The following is a 15,562-nucleotide window of genomic DNA, read 5'->3' as shown; positions in this document are numbered from 1 at the left end:
AAGGGGAAAAAGTCTTATAATGTTTTAAGAAAGTTTACAAATGTGTGTTGGGTCGCATTCAAAGCTATCCTGGGCTGCATGCCACCCGCAGGCCGCGGGTTGAACAAGCTTGGCCCAGGGGTTCCCTGATATCATGATGCTTCCACGCTTCTCCTACCTCTCCCTGTATGACTGACCCTGAGCTGGGCCAATCCCTTCTCCCTCTCAAACACCTGGAAGAAAACACAGATTTGCAGCCAGGTACTTGGGTGCCCCTGAGGCTAGCAGGTCATACAGATCTGGGGGCTGGCATGACTGCAGATAGTGACAAGCAAGCTGGCTGAGCTGGTGTGCAGAATAGAGAGACCAAGAGGAAAACAATCACATGGCCCCAAAGAGAGCCAGAGAGACGGCCTCGGTTCCTGACAACTTCCTAGTTCCCAGCCTTTACCCTTATCTTGCTGTTTAAAAGCCTCCTTTTGACTAAGTTAGTTTGAGTCACTTTTTGTATGAGACAGGCTTACATGTGTCTGCTTCCTGAGCGTTCCCTGAGCACCGCCTACAGGCAGGGGGCATTTGGTGAGGCTAAGAAGCTAAAAACAACTTCCTCTCGAAAGGCGTTGAAAACTGATTAACCAGGCAAGAAGGGAACATAATCAGGGAAAACAAACAGGCTGGTGACAATCACGTATAGCTTCATGGAAAGGGAAGTGAGTGAGACGAAACAGTCAAGATTCCAGTCCAGGCTACCACTGACTGTATGACCCTGGGTGGACGCCTTTCCTCTCAAGCCTCAATTTCTTCTGCAAAACAAGGAATCTGAATACGTGACACTCCCCGCTTGCTTTTAGGATTCTTTGAAAGTGCTGGCTGGGTTCAATAGCTTTTACATATCCACTAACACTAGTTTTAGGAGCAGTGTGGGTTGTAGAAAATTTTGACTCTGCCTGAAGTTTACTTCTTTTTTATTTTTTTTGAGATATGGAGTCTCACTCCGTCGCCCGGCCAGAGTGCAGTTGGCATGCTCTCGACTCACTGCAACCTCCGACTCCTGGATTCAAGCAATTCTCCTGCCTTAGCCTCCCAAGCAGTTGGGAATAAAGGTGCCTGCCATTATGCCCAGATATTTTTTGCATTTTTAGTAGAGACGGGGTTTCACCTTGTTCGTCAGGATGGTCTCCATCTCTTGACCTTGTGATCCGCCCGCCTCGGCCTCCCAAAGTGCTGGGATTACAGGCATGAGCCACCACACCTGATGAAGTTTACTTCTTTAGTCAGGAGATGGTACAACACAAGCACCACCATGAAGCCTGATGGTGCCACATTTGTGGTTCTGAGCGACAGAGCTGGGGGGATCGGAGATCTGAGTTCATCACCTCCAGTAGCGTGTCTAAGAGAACTTTCTAGGATGAGGGAATGTTCTGCAGCTCTGCTCTCAATATGGTGGCACTCTCACAATATTATTGAATGTTCTTGAGCTCTGCTTACAATATAGTAGCCACATGTGGCTTCTGAAATGAGACTAATGTGAGAGGCTAATTTTTTTTTACATTTAAATATAATTAGTTTGCATTTAAGTTTAAATAGTGTTATGTGGCTGGTGGTTACTGTACAGGACAGCACAGATGCAGAGGTTGAGATAAATAACCCCAAGACACAGTAAGAAGCTCTCCATTAAGGGCATACACAAAGCTGTAAAACATCAGGCATGGAGAGCCTGACTACACCTAAGTGGTAAGGAGGAGAAACGGTGACATCCAAGTGGCCTGAGAGGATGAGGAAAAAGTCTGTCGCTGTTGATGTACCGTGGGTTTGGGGTACAGGGGAGAAAACGAGCAGGAAGAGTGTCGTGGGCAAAGGAAATGATCTATGCAAAGTCATGGCTGCCTGAAGAAATAAAAGGCACCAGAGAGCACTAGAACATTCCAAACCAGCAGAATCGCTATCTCCCTGCCTCCTGGTGGCTGCACGTGGCCAGCCAGGTGACTCGCTTTCAGATAGCGAGACACAATGGAAGTCCACTAGGGATTTCTGGGACAGTTATGCTCTCTGGATATACAGGGGTCACCCTTTCCTCCTTGATGCTTCCTGCTTTGTTCTGCTTGGAACTGGAGGGGAAGCCAAAGGCAAAGGCATCCAAGAGGAGGAAGTAGAAGAACAGAAGCAGCCAGGCTCCAGGGTGACACCACAGAGTCAAGGGGCAGCTTTGCTCTATCATCATCCAGACCTCTTGTTAGGCGAGAACAATCCCTCACTGGTACATCAGTGTGCAGGCAGGCAGACACAATATCTAAATGATGTGAATGTTGGTATCTGGAGGTAAAAGCCTGGAAAATGTAAAAACGGCAGGACAGAGAAACCTAGGCAATGGGAAGTGAGGAGGGCCATACCCACGAGTGAATGGAAGCTCAGTGACTTTTCATACTGGTAGAACATCTGGTCTAACTGTGTGCAGCCTGCTGTACACTGGGACACGCAGAATGCGTGCCTGAGCCTTCAGAGTTAGGGGAAACAGAAGAAAATGATCAGAATGTGGTACATGTTGGTTTCTCTGAGGGAGAATGAACTGAAACTTTGCTGGCAAGCAGTGCCAGGAAGAAACACCACTTAAGAAGGTATCCCCACTGATGGCCTCCAATCTACAAGCTGCAACGTGAATCCTTGCAGGCTGAAGAAACCAACTGCTTCTGTTTTCTCTCCCACCCGCCCATACTGCCTTGTCTGCAGAGAAAAGGCTGGTACTGGAAGGAAGAAGGAAAACCTTCCCCTGGCAACTGTTTGAGGAAGATGCTGCTGCAAAATCAAATCCTAAAAACCACACCAGCTGTGTACAGCCATAACTTCTCATCACCAGAACTGCTCTTCATCAAACATTCTCCAGCAAAAGCACCTGAACAGGAAACAAACCAAACCATAATATTTTTCCGTGAAAAACCTCTCATTTGCTCAAGTGTAAAATTCATAGTTTGGTACTACGATTCATTTTCAGAATTACATCAGATCATAATCACCATGTTCCAGCTTTGGTAAATAACATTTAAGATTTCGTTAGTACTCATGCTGCAAATATTTTCATTTATATAGAAGTGATAAAACAAACCTACTTGGAAAAAGTTTGCTTAGAAGCAGTTTAATGCATCCTTTAGCTTTATCTCAGGATGTTGCAAAGCCGAGAGCTCCCTGAATGTGCCATCAACTGTAATCCTGGACCCCGAGCTCCCCTCCTGGGGGGCATGCATAGCTTTCCACATCCAGGAGATGTCTGCTCTTTCATTCAAATACATGAAGGCCTGGTGCAGTGGCTCAACCTGTAACGCTAGCATGTTGGGAGGCTGAAGCAGGAGGATTGCTTTAGCCCAGGAGTTCAAGACCAGCCTGGGTAACATGGTGAGACCCCCTTCTCTACAAAAACTGTAAAAATTTAGCAGGGTGCAGTGGTGCGTACCTGCGGTCCCAGACACTTAGGAGGCTGAGGCAGGGGATTGCTGGAGCCCAAGAGGTCAAGGCTGCAGTGAGCCATGATTGCGCTATTACACTCCAGCCTGGGCAACAGGGCAAGACCCTGTCACAAACAAATAAATAAATGCAAATAACAAAAACCACTCAACTAGGAAGACTCTAATTCTGCTAAAAAAAAAAAAAAATTAGGATTGCTACTAATGCCCCAAACATATGCTTTATCAGCAAGAGTTAACATTTAATTCTAGAGTACTTCCAACATAAGATACATTCCTTCAATCTTTCACAGCCCATCACTGTACAAGCACTAATTTAAGTGAGTAAACCCATCAAAACTCTTGATAATTTACTCATAAACTGGCAATGGTTCACTGCTGTGATTAAGAGACTAGATGTGGAGCTAAACAGAATGATTTGAATTCTGGCTACGTGATCCAAGAGCTGCGAGAGACACTGGTGTGTCATTCGATCTTTCTGGCCTCATCTCTTAAAAGATGGGCAGTAAGGGCCGGGTGTGATGGCTCACGCCCACACTCCCAGCACTTGGGAGGCTGAGGTGAATGGACCACCTGAAGTAAGGAGTTCAAGACCAGCCTGGCCAATATGGCAAAACCCAGTCTCCACTAAAAAAAATACAAAAAATTAGCTGGGCGTGGTGGCGGGCGTCTGTAATCCCAGCTACTCAGGAGGCTGAAGCATGAGAATAGCTTGAACCCAGGAGATGGAGGTTGCACTGAGTCAAGATCACGCCACCGCACTCCAGCCTGGTGGATAGAGCGAGACTCCGTTTCAATAAAAAAAATAAAAAATAAAAAAGGTGGTAATACCTATGGGACTCATCTAATTGTGTAAAAGTGAAAACATGAAATGCTTCACACATAATTACAATGGCTCTTATTAATAAGAAGATTTTTTTCATTGCAAAGAAAACAGGCTTCCTGGGCTGTTTCATCCTCTGCCATAGAACACACTTCTTGTTTTCAATGTGTTGTTTGTTTTCCTAACAATCACTCAGGACTTTTTTGGAAGTTTTATCAGAATAGGGGGTCCCCATGCTTATCAGCTGCTGCGGCTTGAGGCTCCATCTAAGAGAATTCATCTCCAGAATCAGGCATTTGGGGGTGTGGCCCGGCAATTGGTGTTTCTACAAGTCCTCCAGGGGATTCTGGGGCACAGTCTGCAAACAGCTGGCAGAAATGTAGCTATGGGTCAGGCACAGTGGCTCACACCTGTAATCCTAGCACTTGGGGAGGCCAAGGCAGGTGGATCACCTGAGGCCAGGAGTTTGAGACCAGCCTGGCCAGCATGGCGAAACTCCATCTCTACTAAAAAAAAATACAAAAAATTAGCCAGGTGTGGTGGCAGGTTGCCTGTAAACCCAGCTATTCAGGAGGTTGAGGCAGGAGAATCACTTGAACCCAGGAGGCAGAGGTTGCAATGAGCCAAGGTCGTGCCCCTGCCCTCCAGCCTAAGTGACAAAGCAAGGCTCCTTCTCAAAAAAAGAAAGAAATGTAGCTCTGTGCAAATGCTACCAGCCTGTGGCCCTCTGGCTGCCTCCCAGCTGCAGGGTCCCTGATGGAGACATCCTGGAGACTTGGCTCCCCCAGCCTTCCCACGCACTCATGGGGGCAGTGCCAGAACTCGGGGCATCCTCCCTTTTAGGCTCAGCAGAAGAAAGGCAAACACGGCAGCCACAGGAAAGCCTGGGGTTGGCAAGACCAGACCTTTCCCACCCCTGCTGGCTTAACCATCCAGTAGGTGGAATCACAGGTGAGGTCCCCCCCACCAGAGGAGGAGGTTTCACACCAGCTCACACGTAAAGGCTTCCTTAACATTCATCCACACAAAAACACACACATTGATATTCACAGTGGGATTATTCATAACAGCTAAAAGGTGGAAACAATCCAAATGGCTCTTGACTGGTAAATGGATCAACCATATGTGATATCTCTATACAATGGAATATTAATCAGCCATTAAAAAATAATGAACTACTGGTATATACTACAACCTGATAAATTTTGAAAACATGCTAAATCAAAGAAGCCAGACACAAAAGACCACATATTATATATGAGTGCACTCAGATGAAGGCCTTAGAATAGGCACATCTATAGAGGCAGAAAGTAGATTATGGCTGTCTATGGTTAGAGGTGGACAGCAGTAGATTGGAAAGTGACAACTCCAGGTTTTTTTTCTACAAGGACAAAAAATGTTTCAAGATTGATTGTGGTGGGTCGGGCGTGTGGCAAATGCCTATAATCCCAACACTTTGAGAGGCTGAGGCAGGTGGATCACTTGAGGCCAGGAGTTGGAGATCAGTCTGGCCAACATGATGAAACCCTGTCTCTAGTACAACCACAAAAATTAGCCAGGCGTGCCTGTCATCTCGGCTACTTGGGTCACTAAGCCATGAGAATCGCTTGAACCCAGGAGTTGGAAGTTGCAAAGACTCCATCTTAAAAAAAAAAGAAAAAAGAAAAAATTAGACTGTGGTGATGGTTGCAAAACTCCGTGAATATACTAAAAAATAACCCCAAAACACTGAATTGTCTGTTTTAAATGAACGAACTGTATAGGATGTGAGTTATATCTCAATAAAGCTGTGTTTTAAATAAAACAAACCTATCATGCCAAAAAGCTCCCTCCTCAAAGCTGATCCAACCAACCCTTCCTTCCCTTGTGGGACTGACTGTTTACTGAAGCAGGCAGTAGGGTATGCAGAGGACCAGGGACCAGGATGAGGTGAACACGCACCCAGGGTGTAACCTTTAGGAGACACTCACTCTCAAGGTCCTGAAGTTCAGCATCCATGCCTGCAGGGCCCTGAAGGTGGGTGCCTCCTTACATTTTGTACCCTGGACACCTGCTGGCCTCACCCTAGTCCCAGCCCCGATTTTGAGGCTGCTCACATTCAGATATGTCCACAAATTCTATCCCCCTGGAAATATTTTCAAACTACTTGTCATTCACTTGTTTTAAACTCTTTAGAGGTTCCCTGATATAGATTAAAGTTCAAAGGTGAACAGATCAAAAGCATCCACTTGGGGCATTCTCCTGCAGGGACACAGGTATACACTCACTCTAGAGTTAGACGAGCTGCTGTCAGATACCAGCTGGGTCAGCTGGTGTCGGAACAGGAGGACATGGATTCAAATCCAGGCCATCTGACTCTAGCATCTCAGCATCCAAGCCCTCGGCCCTCTGCCCATCAGCCCTCCTACCAAGCAGCAGTGGCTCAGGTGCTATCTTGTGTCACCAACAACCTTAGTTCCAGCCCCCATGCAATGTTAACCACGGGCTGTTTAAATGCCAGCGGTTCACTAGGAAAGCTCAGTCAGTGTTAACTCACAACTGTTAACAGACACAAAAAGGGCAAGCAGGCGTAAAATCTTGTCATTCACTATGACTTCTCTGACTTTTGAAATGACAAGCCAAGCAGCACAATGGGGTGTTGGTGGGGCGATGGGGAGGTGATCAAGTAAGTAGCTTTAACCACAGAAATCCATGAACCATCAGATTCTTGGACTGCAATGTTTTATCTTGAACCTTGTCTTGGTTCACCACAGAAAAGCAAAGTTATGCAGAAAGTAAATTAAGAACAATCTTAAAAATCCACGTGTCTCTGCCAACTGAAGACAATTTTTTTCTCGTTTTCCCCATGCCCTAACACCCTGTAGAAAAAAAAAAAAAATCTAGATTTCAGAAAGTAGCTCTCCATTCAAATAAGTTGCAAATGAGCAAGGAACATAAATATTGTAACAAGATCAAAAACACAAACACACACACACACACACACACACACACACACACACACACACACAAACGCATTTTTCTGGGATTGGAAAGAAACAAGGGCCATCAAGATGCAGGAAGCAACACTGCCACCAAGTGGTGACAGCTTCTCAAGTCATCCTCTGAGGTCTCTGAACGTGGCAACAATCAGAATCCTGAGGAGTCTAAAAAAAAAAAAGAAAGAATTCATGGCCAGGCCCCATCCCTACACTCACTGACAGTGAGGGAGGCAGCCAGCAGGGCATGTCTGGCCCGTGTTTTAAAATGTCTCCCAGGTGCTGTTGGTGCACAGATGTCACTACGCTTACATTTTCCAGCAAAGTTTCACCTGCAGTTATTCCACTTATATCATCCATTAAAATTTCCTGCTGGTATGTAAATTATTGAAAACTATACAACACATATAAATCATAGTCATGCTTCAAATCAGTTTCTAAGTTTTTCACAATAATATAAATTGGTCATCATAAAGGTTCAGATTATACACTTCAGTTCAGACATTACTATTTTACTGCTTACATTTAAATTTATATCTAATATCTAATCCACTAGACTTAATATTATAAATTAGGCACATTGACACAGCTACACTCACAAGACAAAAAAAAAAAAAAAACCTTTGAACTTAAGTTTCACTGGACTATTTGCTTATATAATGGGTTTCAAACCAATAAATCATTCTTATCTATATTAGTTTGGTTTTCTTGTGGTTTTTTTTTTACAAAACATGTAAAATCTGAAAGCTTCTACTGTTGGCGAAGTGTACAATGTAATCTGAAATGCTTAAAGGAAAAGTATAAGACTATGTTTAAAAGAAAGCAGCTGGGCGTGGTGGTGGATGCCTGTAGTCCCAGAGACTCAGGAGGCTGAGGCAGGAGAATCGCTTGAACCCAGGAGGCAGAGGTTGCAGTGAGCCGAGAGCACACGATCTCACTCCAGCCTGAGCAACAAGAGTGAAACTGCGTCTCAAAAAAAAAAGAAAAGACTAAGTTTAATATTGTTCCCTGGCACATAGAGGTAAATAAAATGACTTTTCCCTGTTTCAAAGTTAAGAGTTGCCTTAAAAATGGTTTCTTAACAAGAGATTATCTTTTGCATAATACACCCAGAGGGATAATTATGGAGATTATGTACTACCAGATATCTAGTCAGAAGTTGATTTTCAGCATTTTTTTTGTAGGCTTGACAATCAGGTTAGAGCACACAGCTGAGAAAACAAACATCCACAGTGTGCCTCCTGTGCTCCCTAAGAGATAAGGCCTCCCTGGAAAATGAAGGGGCAGGCAAGGGGCAAAGCACCACACATTTGGGTCCATCTGGCACATGGTCAGATTTTTCCTTAAACCTTACCATGTTTTTTAATCACTGCATTTTCCCCACCACACTCACTCTTTGCTTCTTCAGACAGAACAACCCTTCTCAAAAAACATCCCTGATGACTCAGACTTATTTGAGGCTTGGGAGACTCCTGGAGTCCATCTCTGAAGACCCAGGGCAGCCTCACAGGAAGGCCTGTCCTAGGATGCATCAAAGACCTGGACGGGATTTCCCACAGTCGTTTATTCTAAGCCTGCCTGCTCACAGTGAACCTGAAACATCAGCCTTGCTGGGGAGCTTGTTAGACATTCAGAACCCAACCTGACCTGCTGCAACAGAGACTGCCTTTTAACAATTTCCAGAGGACTCCAAGCACATGAAGTTTGTGAAACACTGCTTTAAGCCATGATCTGAAGAAAGCCTCTTAATCAACAGCTGCGGTCAGGTCTTCAACTGACGGATGAGGCTGCCTCTATCTGCTTTACCTTCAGTACAGGCCAAAGGTGGGGATCCACAGTGAGGTTCTGAAAACGAGAGAGGGCTGTCACACAGACATAAGCATCCTTACCCTCTACGCAGGGGACAAATATGTCTCTCTCAAGAACAGACACTTCTTAAAAGAAGACATTCATGAAGCCAACAAACATGAAAAAAAAAATGCTCAACATCACTGATCATTAGAGAAATGCAAATCAAAACCACAACGAGAAGCCATCTTACACCAGTCAGAATGGTAACTATTAAAAAGTCAAGAAACAACAGAAGCTGATGAGGTTGTGGGAGAAATAAGAATGCTTTTCACACTGTTGGTGGAAATGAAAATTAGTTCAACCATTGTGGAAGATGGTGTGGCGATTCCTCAAAGATCTAGAACCAGAAACACCATTTGACCCAGCAATCCTACTACTGGGTATATACCCAAAGGAATAAAAATCAACCTGTGACGGAGATACATGCACACATATGTTCACTCCAGTACTATTCACAATAGCAAAGACTTGGAATCAGCCCAAATGCCCATAAATGATAGACTGGATAAAGAAAATGTGGTACATATATACCATGGAATACTATGCAGCCATAAAAAGGAATGAGATCATGTCCTTTGCAGGGACATGGATGAAGCTGAAAGCCATTATCCTCAGCAAACTAATGCAGGAACAGAAAACCAAACACCACATGTTCTCGATCACAGGTGGGAGCTGAACCATGAGAACACATGGACACAGGGAAGGGAACAACAAACACTAGAGACTGTCAGGGGGTGGGGTGCGGGGAGGGAGAGCATTAGGAAAAATAACTTAATACCTGGTGATGCGTTGATAGGCACAGCAAACCATCATGGCACGCATTAACCTATGTAACAAACCTGCACATCCTGCACATGTACCCTGGAACTAAAAATAAAACACAAAAGAAAAAAAATACAATATCCAAAAAACACGTATGTCTGCCCTCAGCTATGCTCTACAAATGCTGTTTGAAACACACCCAACCTGCAGCAGCTTTGCCACGGTGTAACAGCACTCCGCTAACACCACCCTCTGCCTAGCGTATAGTTACCAAGAATGAATGGCCCTTCCACATAATCAGCGTCACACAGGGCTTTCACCCTAAGAACACACAGCACCAAGAAGAGAGAATGCGCTTTCTGTGGTTTCTGGGGCAGCAGCCAGAAGTGACCGCCACAAACGTAAAACATCACTGAAGCCATCTGCTTTACCTTTAAACAGGCAGCTTTTAGGATTCTATTTCACGATCTATCTTTATTACAAGAGCATTTGCCTTGCCGAGTCTTCATGTAAAAATCACTGATTTTCTATTTATCATACAGTTTCCCTTCAGTGTAGTACCTGCTGTACACCTGATCTACTTACTATCTCAGAAGCAGGGACCCTCTGAGGTTCAGAACTAAAACCAGCCCTCTTCGACTTTGCTAACTTAAAGCTGTAATTCTGGTCACTGTTGAATTTTAAAAGGAAAAAAAAAAGTCTGGGATTTGGGAATATTTGCCCTGGAGTTACTAGATATATCCAAGCAAATTTCTAAACATAAGTTAACTTCCTACCTACCTCAGACAGGCTTCCAAAATATAAAATTCAGATTCTTGCAACTTATTATTTCATGGGGATTTTGCCTATAGAAAATAGTCAAGGCTGGGTACAGTGGCTCACGCCTGGAATCCCAGCACTTTGGGAGGCCAAGGCAGGCAGACTGCCTGATGTCAGGAGTTCGAGATCAGTCTGGCCAACATGGTCAAACCCCGTCTCTACTAAAATTACAAAATAATTAGCCATGTGTGGGGGCATGGTAGCGTGCACCTGTAATCTCAGCTACTTGGGAGGCTGAGGCAGGGAAATTGCTTGAACCAGGGAGGCGGAGGTTGCAGTGAGCCAAGATTGTGCCACTGCACTCCAGCCTAGGCAACAGAGTGAGACTCCATTTCAAAAGAAAAAAAAGAGAGAGAGAGAGAGAAAACAGTCACATATCCCTGAGTAAAGAAGAGGTAGACTCATGTTGTCTGAGACAATTATGCCCATTAGACTATTAGAGATTAGACTCTCCACCTCTATCCACTGTGCCTGACTTTGTAATTTCCTTCTTTTTTTACGCTATATTTAGTTGGAGCCACACTCCTTACTCACTTAACACACTTCTCTCAAGGTTTTTTTTTTTAGCCCACCTATAAAAATTAGAATCTCCAAATTACAGAAAATGTCTATTTTTCCTTCACTAGTAGCATTATTCCTATTATAAATACCATGGTTTGTATTTTACTGTTGGTTTGTTTTACTAGCATCTTCCAAGTGCGATGACATGGATAAAACTGTATCAAAACCCTGCCTCACTTTTTCACCTGGAAGAAAGGTTGCGAGATTTCCTGTCCAATTGAAATGTGCACTGCCAGAACATAAACGCAAAACAGGTAGTCATTTTGAGCACCTGAAACTGTTAAGAAGGAACTGTTAAGATCGATTTGTTACAAGCACACTTGTGTCTTTCATGGCAAAGTCAGAGCGGGAATGCAGTGAGTCCGCCGGCTGCAGGCTCAGCTGCCCGTGGCTCAGCCACCCAGGCAAAGCAGGAACGGAGTCTTTGAACGGCCTCTGGCAGTGCACACTCCGCTGGATACAGTTGTGTAAAGCAGGGACCTCCAGGGAAAGAAACACCAGACCTCTAAACTGTCCTTGGATGTGATGTCTCTTAGCTGAAGGGAACATATGGAGACCTGCTGGTGTGGGTCGAAGTGGTCACAGACCACAGTGGAGGGCTCTGGCATCGTGCACCCTAAGGACGGGGAATAAATGGTGGAAGTGGGCAAAGATGCCTGATTTGTCCCTTCAGACAGAAATCAGTCTGCCGTCCACACTGCAGTCCCAGTGCTAACTATTAGGGAGGCGGTAAGGGTGGAAGGGGGCGGGGAGATTGACTGAAGGCAAATCCATACATTAAAACACCCAGAAACATGTTTTCCATTCAGTGTTGGTGGCTGGCCAATAGGGAGATGTGTGGATACACTGAGAGTCTACGTCCAACACAGATGCCTACAGGGAGCTTCCTGTGGGAAGTGGGAAGCACAGGCAGACCCTCCTCCAGAGGGTCCCGCAGGGCATCTGTAAGGTCCTCCTCCAGAGGGTCCCGCAGGGCGTCTCTGAGGTCCTCCTCCAGAGGGTCCCACAGGGCGTCTCTGGCCACAGCCCAGTGCTGTGTGCAATTCAGAGCATGAGCTCTGCAGCTCACACCCATGAGCTCAGGTCCTGCCTCTGGCTCCCATTAACTGGTTTGGGAAAAGTGACTTAAGCCATTCCCAGGCTCTACTCACCCACCTGTAAGATGGGCTTCATAAAAATGTCAACTTTCATATGGCTGACTAGTAATTAAGGGAATTAATTCATGTAAAGCACTTGTGAGAGTATAAAAAGAGCATAATAGATGATTATTGTTATATTAATTCTGCCTTAATCAGCCTTTTATTCTCGTCTTTCTTTTGCATATACAGAAAGAACCCTTTAAACAATATAATCCAGAAATTCAACCAGCATTTCTTAGTTCTAAAAAGAGAACGGAAATAATATGTGCCTATAGAGAAAGAGGAGGCATGTGGAAGGAGTTGAGAAATCACTAATCACTAAGTTTGCAAGAATCTGAGCCACTGACTTCCCTGCCTTTAGCAGCCATCAAGCCTATAGGAGCTGCCGGAGATGGGTGATGAAGATGAACCTGTGAACATGTGTTACATACGGGAAGAGAGGTGCTATGGGAGGGTCAGGATACAGGGCGAGGAGAGGGAGGGAGTCACGGGGGTACCAAGGAAGAGCATTCCGGGCGGAGGGGATGGCCTGTGCGAGGGCTCAGGTGGGACACAAGGGTGAGTTCGTGGTCGGCGTGGCACAAGCCAGAGGGGCTAGTGGAAGCCTGCGTCAGAGGAAAGGTGGACATGTACCGTGATCTCTGCCTAGCGCTGATGGGGGTCGCTAAGACATCTTCCTGCAGGAGATTGGGTGGTGGGGCACAGGACGGAGAGGAGCTGAATTGTTTGGGGACTGATGAATCGGGGTGATTACAGCCTAGGAACAGGAGGAGCAGCATCTATGCCAGGCCCTGCTCTGTTTGGGGCTTTTAGCCATTACTTAAAGGTAAAAAGTCCATGTTTATCCACTTGGCAGACAAATATATACAACTTACTGGTCGCCAGAATAAAGACTCAAAACAATCGCAAGAGGACTGCCCAAAACTAATGAATACTTCATAGGTACAAACTACTTGAGAGAAAAAAGCTTCTCAAGTATAGACATGATTTTTTGTTTTTTTTTTTTCCCCCAGAGACAGGGTCTTACTTTGTCGCCCAGGCTGGAATGCAGGGGTATGATCACAGCTCACTATAATCTCAAACTCCTGGGCTCAGGTAATCCTCCCACCTCAAGTCTCCCAAGTAACTAGAACTACAGCTTCATACAACCATGCTCAGCTAATTTTTACTTTTTGTAGAGGCAGGAACTCACTATGTTGCCAAGGGTGGCCTTGAATTCCTGGCCTCCAGGGATCCCCCGGCCTTGGCCTCCCAAAGCACTGAGATTACAGGCATGGGCCACTGTGCCCAGTCAGGAATCAGTCCAGATTTAAATAACAGTTCATACCCAAAAGGACAAGATACAATAAGAGCCAACAATGTGAGTTAATCACTTAAAGCAGAAACAGATTACAAAGATCAATCTGTTGAACAGAGCAGAGGCAGCTTGATGGAAGGAGCAACACACTCCCAGAGCCAGAAGCCAAGGGAACACCAAGTTCAGCTCAGGATCCACGAAGGGCAGAGGCTCTTCAGGGACAGAACTTGGACTAGCGGGTCCCAACAGTGACGAGGGCAACTCCCCTGGAGAAGAGAGTTAAAGGAGGCAGCAGTGTCCATGGTGCTCTGTCATCTGAAGGGCAGGAAACAGAAGCAAACACATTCTGTGTGTCTTCAGAGACCAGAGAAGAAGCCAGGGGTGAAGAACAGGGAGGCAGGATCTCGCTCCATCTATGAATGCTAACTTGAAAACTTGGAACTGTTCTAAGATGGAGCAAGCAGTCATCCGTGGCCCCTAACACATCCTGGCCACTGCACAGAGCATTTCCAAGCAACCATACCCCGTGAGGCATAGCCACCACAACACCAGGGTGCTTTTTATTAAACACCGAAACTCGGGTTCTGGCGCCCTTGTTCTATTGTTTCAGACATGAATCAGCTTCCTTCCTCCTCCAGGGCCTGCCTCTGGTGGCTCTGGTTCCCACTGCCCCACTCCATACCCTCTATCAGGGTACTACAGGACCTGGGAGGAAGAGCCCCGCTCTGCGGCAGGCAGGCCTCCCTGCGGGGCAGGGGAAGAGAGACGCAGTCATCCCAGCCATCTAGCTCACACTGGCAGCAAGAGGAATTAAACCCTGGCCAGGTTCAGCAGCTCCACTGAGGGGCCACCCACAGCAGGAAGGTGCTGGTGAGTGGCAGCTCCATGATGCCCCCACATGGAAGGGCTGAGGCAAAAGAAGCAACAGGCCAGGCTCACCAGAGGGACCTCCACAGCATGGGAGGTGACGCTGCCCTGGAAACATTCACATCACTGATTTTCTTTCCAGTACTATGAATTTTGAACCCTTTAAAAAATGTATTCAATAATGATATCACATTCCCTTGTCGCAGTGTGGCAACAGGCATAATTAATCCCAGGTCATAGATGGTAACGTTAGACAGCTTATTCTAGTTCACAGCTCCTAAGGGGAAGAGCTGGGATTCGAACGCAGACTCCAAAGCCCAAGCTTGTGTTACAGCAGGTAGTTAGTCAGACATGAGCAGGGCAGGAGAGGGCCCCTCCCAGATACACACCAGCAATGTCAAGCGACCATCAGGTGATGGTTAGGCAGTTGTTAACTGTTTCTTAAAGTAGTAATTGGTCACAGCTGGCAACAAGGAAGGGCCGTCTCCCGGTAGACAGAAAACACCTGAAACTGGTGAGCAACAGCTTCCCAGTAAGATCTCGGGAGCTGGGAGAGTGGGCTCAAGCATGCGCATTAAGAGGCACCATGGGCCAGGTTCGGTGGCTCACCCCTGTAATCCCAGCACTTTGGGAGGCTGAGGCAGGCAGATCACGAGGTCAGGAGTTCGAGGCCAGCCTGACCAACATGGTGAAACCTCGTCTCTTCTAAAAACACAAAAATTAGCCGGGCATGATAGCATGCCCCTATAATTCCAGCTACTTATGAGGCTGAGGCAGAAGAATCGCTTGAACCCAGGAGGCAGAGGTTGCAGTGAGTCGAGATCGAGCCACTGCACTCCAGCCTGGGTGACAGAGCAAGACTCCATCTCAAAAAAAAAGACACGATGCCAGAGTTTAACTGGTACATGACATTCCTCTGGGAATGCTAGGCTGGTAAGGGAAGAACGCCTCAAGTGAGCATGTGTACAACGCCAGTAAACACCCTGCGCACGCTCCCCTGCCGAGCGCTGGGTGAGCATGTGTACAACGCCGGT

The 15,562-nt window shown here is 46.1% G+C and overlaps 1 protein-coding gene across 8 annotated transcripts in view; it reads right to left on the bottom strand.

Moving 5' to 3' along the window:
- The window catches only part of TBC1D1 (TBC1 domain family member 1), a 239,902-nt gene that overhangs the window by 68,200 nt on the left and 156,140 nt on the right, over positions 1-15,562 (bottom strand). The window lies entirely within an intron of this gene.

Source organism: Sapajus apella, unplaced genomic scaffold (assembly GCF_009761245.1).
Source record: "Sapajus apella isolate SASKATOON/1434 unplaced genomic scaffold, GSC_monkey_1.0 scaffold5, whole genome shotgun sequence".
NCBI classification, from domain to species: domain Eukaryota; kingdom Metazoa; phylum Chordata; class Mammalia; order Primates; family Cebidae; genus Sapajus; species Sapajus apella.
This window is presented reverse-complemented; position numbering and strand designations above follow the sequence as displayed.